Source organism: Kogia breviceps, chromosome 19, assembly GCF_026419965.1.
Source record: "Kogia breviceps isolate mKogBre1 chromosome 19, mKogBre1 haplotype 1, whole genome shotgun sequence".
NCBI lineage: Eukaryota > Metazoa > Chordata > Mammalia > Artiodactyla > Physeteridae > Kogia > Kogia breviceps.
Window position 1 is genome coordinate 4100213 of NC_081328.1, and position 6915 is coordinate 4107127.

Genomic DNA, 6915 nt, shown 5'->3' on the forward strand with positions numbered 1-6915 from the left:
AAAGCTGGACTGAGATGGTAGGCCTATAGGAGAGAGAGCAAATTCTGAATGAGGAAGAAGGAAAATGTAGATCAAGTGAAGTCCTCTCATGAGTTGTATATGTGCATTGGTTTAAAAAAGGGGTGGGGGAGGGTAGATAGATTATCTTGGAATAAAATCAGCCTCAGAACAGAACGTGTGTTGGGCTGGTGAGCAGCTGTGGGGTCTGGGGCCCAGATCTCCCTCTCCTAACTCGACACCAGCACAAAATGAAGCGTTCTTTAAAGCTTTGCTGCAAAACCTGTTAATAGATGTTGGTGGTGACCTAAAAATGTTCGGAAGAAAAAAAAAAAAAACCAGATCTGGCTGCTTTAAAAGGAAATGTGTTCTCCCAGGAAAGCGGTAAAGACGGGGAATTCTTTATGCTCCCGTTACAGGACACCTGGCGGATGCGCTCCCCCCTTCCATCTCCCCCTGACCCCCGGGGGCTCAGCCTGGCGTGGGGGGGGGGGGAGGAAGGGTGAGCGGGGAGGTCTAGAGCAATTCAGGAGACCTTGTGGGAGCATAAAGGCTCCAGGGAGCCCTCCGGGGGTGACTCTGATAGAAAACATCTAAAACCCCTTGTTGTCCACTGCCTAAAAGGGGCTGCATTAAGACAACTTCTCCTCTTCTGAGCAGCAGGCCAGGCACCGCTACAGCTCGATTCCAGAGGCACAAACATGTCCGGCTCCGTTCTGGATGTTCAAGGGGTGAGCAAACTTCCCTCTGATAGCGATGAAGGTCACAGTCCAGAGACGGTGACAGGAACCCCTGGCTACTATTTATTGCTTGCTTATCATGGGTTAGGTATTATCCTAAGTGCACGTGCGGGTTCACTTAGTGTTGGCAGTAACCTCCACGTTGGTTTATGGAAGAGGAAGCCGAGGCCTGGGGTAGCTAAGGGATAGCGGCAGTTTTCGAAGGAGGCAAGCGATGGAGGGCACGACACACTAGACAGTCTGGCTCCAGAGCCTCTGACCCCACTGCTCCGCCACCTCTGCCTTCTGACAGGTCCATCATGGCAGAGGACTTTGTACTTGAGCATTTCAAAGTGAAATGAGTCATGTTGGGAAAGCGTTTCTAAGCCGTTCCTACAGACGCGGTGCTGGATGGTTTTACGTCACTTTTGGCAGCCACCCCGTGATGAATCTATTCCATTTCTTTCATAAGAAAAGTTTTCAAAAGGAAAAACAGAAAGAAGAATTTAATGAGCGAATCCTAGTAATCTCCTCCTCCTTTAGGGATTCACGCCGGCTTCACACGGTCGTAGGGACCATCTTTCCCCGCGGCAGATACCCAGGCCCTGGCAGGCTGTCTGGGCAGAGGTAACTTACTTCCAGAGCTAGTGTCAAATGGCTCCCGTACCCTTTTCATCGATGCCAGATGTCACATTCGTTGTCGTCTTTTAATGAGTATGGCATCCTGATCAGGAGAAGTTTCAATGTCAGATTGTCTCTGGATGGATCAGCGAAAAGGATCCCATTTCTCTTATGTTCCTGGCTTCACCCTATCACCGAGGTCGTCTTCCAGAAACTCCCTCCTGGTCAAAAAATTTCATTAACTTACTATTTGTCTTGCCACAGTCTGTCTGGATTTTTTTAATTTTTGATATTATTTTCTGTGATTCCTTCCTTCATTTCCTGCTCCCCAGTTTACTGTCCGTGCCTGCCTGACTCTGATACACTGGCTCATGCTTTCTGGAATGTTCTCCTGTTGTCCTTCCCTCCTAATTTCTCTGCAGGTCTTCATACTGTGACCCTTTCAAGGCCCAGTTGCAGCGCTGTGTCTTTAAGATTCCTTTTTCCAATCACTCGACCACCTAAGCTACCCCACCCTTCTCCACGCCCTTCGTGACACCTGACAATTTCTTTGTTGTTCTTTGTATACTAGCTATTTATATACAAAACTTACATTCCTAGATTGCAGTTTCCTTAAGCGCAGGACTGGTTTCACTCCGGGATAGAAATCGAGGCAGACCCAGGCACTGTGATAAGGACACAAGGGAAGGCGAGCCAGGGTCCAGCTGTTATGGCACCAGATAGGCCCCTCATTTCACTGGAAGAGCAGCTTCTCCCCCTCCACAGAGAGAGACTGGGGGCCAACGACTCACCTTGTCTATGTTGACATTTATATGTTTCTCCAAAGAGGACCCGATCGGACCACTTTGCCACCACGCTGTACAAGTGCCCCTACAGGAGGTGTTCACCCGAGATCACCCCAGACACCCCACACACAGTTGCCTTGAACCAAGCACTAATCCTTAAATGAATCAGTGGTGATCGGGCAAGTCCAGTTGGCTTTGTGAAAGTTTACTTTAGCCGTAGCAGCTTATAGAGAAAATTCCTAGCGAGGGTCATTTTTCTCCAAAGGTGTTAGATTCCTTCTCTTGCCCAGCACAACAGAATCTGCTTTCCATCAAGGCTGCATGAACAAGTCCTGGTTCCCAGTTTTGCATTTCTCTATGTTGTGGCCAAACATAAGCCGGATGTTGAGGATCAAACACGAGGCTTTGGCCTGTGTCCCCACTGCCTGGTCAACATCTTGAATGGCTGATGAATGACCCTTCTGACCTGTTTAGTCTTAGGCTGGAGCTTAAAGTACATTATGTCTGCTAGCTTGGGCTACAGCCAGTCACTCCTGCCCCCTCCATAGCTCAGATCAAGAGCTCTTTTATCGTCTGGGCTGTCTTGAAGAATACAGATCAATCAGAAGTTCCTGGGCCTGTACCCATCACACAGCTTTGTATAACCAACCAACAGGTCCACGCACCAGTGGTGGGCTGGAATGGACCCCTCCTGGCTCACCAGAGCCAACAGCTTGCATCTCTTCCCAGCTGCAGTGAGCTCACGCTGCTACCTTGAACCCAACCATGGTGAGAGTATTCATACTGTGGAAATGGGCAAATACTACAAATATGGTCTTTCTTTCTCCCTTCCTTCCTTCCTTCTCTTTTTCTTTCTTTCCTTTTCTTTTTCTTTTTCCTTCTTTTCTTTCTTTCCTTCTTCTTTCTTTTCCTTTCTTTCTTTTTCTTCTTTCCTTCCTTTTGTTTTTCCTAAGGGAGCTGGTTTACCAAATGCCACTGAAGCGAGCCCATCACTACTCCTAATGACAAATGTAAGACAGAATACCTGCCCACAGGGACATTATCCCATTTCTCCTAACCCAGAAAACATATCCTGTCTCTTTGAGGCCAAGTCCATATGAGGAAGCTGAGGCCCACAGCTGGTTGCCCCAAGGGAAACAGCACTAAAATGGAGCCCCAGAACCATCTAGATTGGCATCCTTAGTTCCACCCAGGTCTGGCCTTAAGGTACCAATTTTCTCTGCCCCAGAGAGTCAGATGAACCTAAGCCAGATTGGGGGGGGGGGCGGTGAAAGTCAAATGGACTGATTAACTTTTTTGAAAGGATAAATGAAGTCAATAAGTGTTTAGAATAGAAAAAGCTGCTTCCACTCCAGCTTCTAGTACATTTCCACATCACGCTGGCCCTAATGGGGAGTGACAGCTGATGAAAGCTGCTATTCATGGTCATCTGAAACAGCTTTTCCTCCCAGAAGAAATTCGGTGTGGCATGCGTCTAAACACGCAGACCGAAGGCTGGGCGAATGTACTCCCCAGGTCCCCGAGGGCTGGCAGAGGCCACTCCGTTTGCGCAGGGGGCTTCCTGACTGGGCATCAGACAGGCCCAGTGTAAACAATAGGGGCCTTTGTGCCCCCCTACGCTCAGGCCCGAGGGAGTGGTCCTGGCCCTAGACTCTGCCCATCTCAGGCCCTCCTCTTTGTTTATAACCAGCAGCAGGCACTCGGGGTGACTTTGAGTTTGGTGACTAGTGTTTTCTACCACCACGTGGAACAAAGCCCGGATTCATCCTCACTGCCTTCCAGGTGAACTGCGTCCCTGCAGGGAGCAGTGTCGGGGCGGGCAGCGCGGTGCTGCGATTCTGAGACGGCTATTCTGCCTTCTTGTCGGGAAGGACAAGAGCAAATGCGCGTCTAGCAGAAGGACTTTCTGTATGGAGTTCAGGGACGCTGGGTTATCCCAGCAAACTGTGGGGCTGATCTTTACAAGCCCACGGCAAGCAAAGACCCCTCGGGACAAGAAGCCGTGGCTTCTACTCCATGTCCTGCCACCTGACACTGACATGAAGTTACAAACATATGGTTTCCATCAAACCAGAGTTGGCAATACTCCATCAGCCTCAGGGAGCCAGGACTTAGAAACTAGGGCCGCTAGTCGCTCAGGAGCAAGAAGCCGGCACTTGGAGGGCATCTGGGCATCTGGGCCAGGAGCTGAGTCCTTCTGGAAGAACCAATACACAAACTCCACGAGGGTGAGCACCGGGCAGCATGACAAGATCAAGATCAGAGTCTAGGGCTGAGAGAGATCTTACTTAGTCCCATGACGTCTGCCTCTATCCCGAGTCACCTATCAAGATGGTTCTGCTTCTTTCTTGCTCGGACGTTAGACTACCAGAAAGTTGGCTGCAGGGGCCCAGCAAGGAGAGATGAAGCATATACTGTGCATCACGCTGGCAAATCAGGCCCTCAAGCCAAGTAAACCAGAGCAAAACATCCATGTTTCTCTCTTTGTGTTTCCTGACTCCTGCCCCAACCCCGAGATCCCTGGGGAATGAATAACGATCTCAGGCCACAAACTCGCCTTTTCAAGACATTACTTTATTATCTCTAGCTAATCCTATCTTCTCTTTTAAGATCCTATGCCACTGGGTGGAACAATTTTTTCTATTCCTTTCTATCCCCAGGAACCTAAAACGATGTATAGAATCTCAAGAAACAAGTCATTGAATGTGTGAATTTTGGGATTCTCCCAATTCCTGTAGCATTTTGTATTTCAGTTTCTTGCCAAGTGCCAAGGCAGGGTGTGTGTGTCTGTCTGTGTCTGTGTGTGTGTGTGTCTGTGTCTGTGTGTGTGTCTGTGTGTGTGTGTCCGTGTGTGTGTGTGTCTGTGTGTGTGTCTGTGTGTGTGTGTGTGTCTGTGTCCGTGTGTGTGTGTTTTGGAGGACGGAGGAGTGTCTGTCCCTCCGTCGCTGTGGGTCAGAGCTGGCAGTCGCTGGCTTGTCCTCCCTTGGTCCCGTCATTTCTGCAGTTACCTGACCACTCAGCCTGTTGCTTCATCCTTCCCGCCCCAGACAAAAGGCCTCTTAATACACGCCTGTTGAGCTCCCGGGCAGCCTTTTCTGTGTTTCTCTGGCAGAGGGGGGAGGGGAGCAAGGCAGACCTTCAGCCCTTCTCTGGTGCCGTTCTGGAGACTGAAGACTCTGGGTCCTTGAGACGCACCTCTCGGCATTTCCGCTCCGCGGCCCCCGCGCTCTGCTGAGCAGAGGACGGCGTTTTTACCTCCCCAGGCTCCCCAGGGAAGAGACGCGGAGGCCACGGCCTTACTCCTCCAGCCTACCTGCAACTATTATCCTGCTGACCTGCCTGAGGACCAGGTGGGTAGAGAGTCCAGCAGCATCACTCCTAACCAGCCTCTAACCTCCTTCCTCTCTTCTAACGGTCCTCTCTCCTCCCAGCCTTTGAAATCTGCCCAGTACACGGGCAGGATAACTCAGCTGTTTGTCTACCTCTCATTTCAGAGAGATATATGAGAACATCTGCTGGACCATGTATGCTCTTGAAACTCCTAATTTTGAGGTCCTTGTGACTTAAAGTTCTTTTTCTTGTACACCGTTGTTCCTGCCAGGAGTTTGCAGAATCAATTTTGATCCAAAGCTGACTCAGTTCTTCTTCCTTTTGGCACAGCTGCTGACATATCCCTGTCCTGATACACCGAAGTGGAGTGTTCTATCTGTCCTGGTGAGAGGAAGTCACACAGCAAAAGAGGAAAACCTGTGTCTAATATTTCAAGATCTCATCCTGCATTATTACCATCTGCTTTTGATCGGATGGATGTGACAAGCTTCCGGACGTTAATTGTCTGTCCTGAAGCTGCTGCTCCTGTGACCCCAAGGGTCCCTCAGGTACATTTAGGGTAAGTGACATATATTAGCTGTGTTCTGAGAATAAAGGAGACTGAAAAATTAGGATCCTGCCAAAAAGTTTGGACAAAAAGGAAACAGGCTCTTCATTTCCTGTCTCTCTGATGGGAGTGTCTTACAACAGCACTGGGCAGCTTGGCTGAGGAACAGCGACAGGGTCTCCCGGCTGTCCGTCATCTCTGTATATTATAGTGCTTAAAACCAACAGGGAGGGGCATAGATCCACGAGATGTTTTGCATTTTTCCAAGGTGTGTGGATTTCAGGGTCTTGTCCCAGAGGTGGGGAAAGGAAATGCAGAGGTTTATGCCAGATTTCCTTTCTCTTAGAGCTTCGCAGTGCTTCGGCATAAATAACCAAGGTTTCGCCCTGTATTTCAAACCCCTTGCATGTCATTTATTACTGCTGCTGTCTTGCACTGTCAGGACATCCATCCCGTGCCCTGATGGCCAACCAAAGGACTTAAGGGTCTCACCAAGGAGTTGCCCAAGTGTGTCAACAAGACTTTTTTGCTCTGATAGTCCAGAGCAGGTGGGATATGGCTCTCAGGACACATGTAGGTGTGTGTGTGTGACGGAGTGTGAGTGTATGTGGTGATTATACCTTGATGGCAGGAAAATCACTCTTTCTAATCCTCCCAGAATCGCCTCACCACTACTTGACACTTTTCACTTCATCAACAGAAAGGCTGAATGCAACTGATTTATTTGATCTATAACAAGAATGTGCAATATACACACACACACACACACACACACACACACACATATATCAGAAAGTATAAAGTGAAATTTCAACCATTTGTATTGTTGTATGGATTCACTTTTCAGAAAATTCCCTTAATGTACAATAGACATTATACACTAGGTAGCACGGATGAGAAAGCTGAAGCCAAGGGA

The 6915-nt window shown here is 49.0% G+C and overlaps 1 long non-coding RNA gene across 1 annotated transcript in view; it reads left to right on the forward strand.

The window, feature by feature from the left end:
- Positions 1 to 5965, forward strand: part of LOC131746817 (uncharacterized) — a 420909-nt gene extending 414944 nt beyond the window's left edge. The window contains exon 5 of the long non-coding RNA XR_010838306.1: positions 5783 to 5965. This is a non-coding gene — a long non-coding RNA (uncharacterized lncRNA). The remainder of the gene's footprint in view (positions 1 to 5782) is intronic.
- The last annotated feature ends 950 nt before the right edge of the window (positions 5966 to 6915 follow it).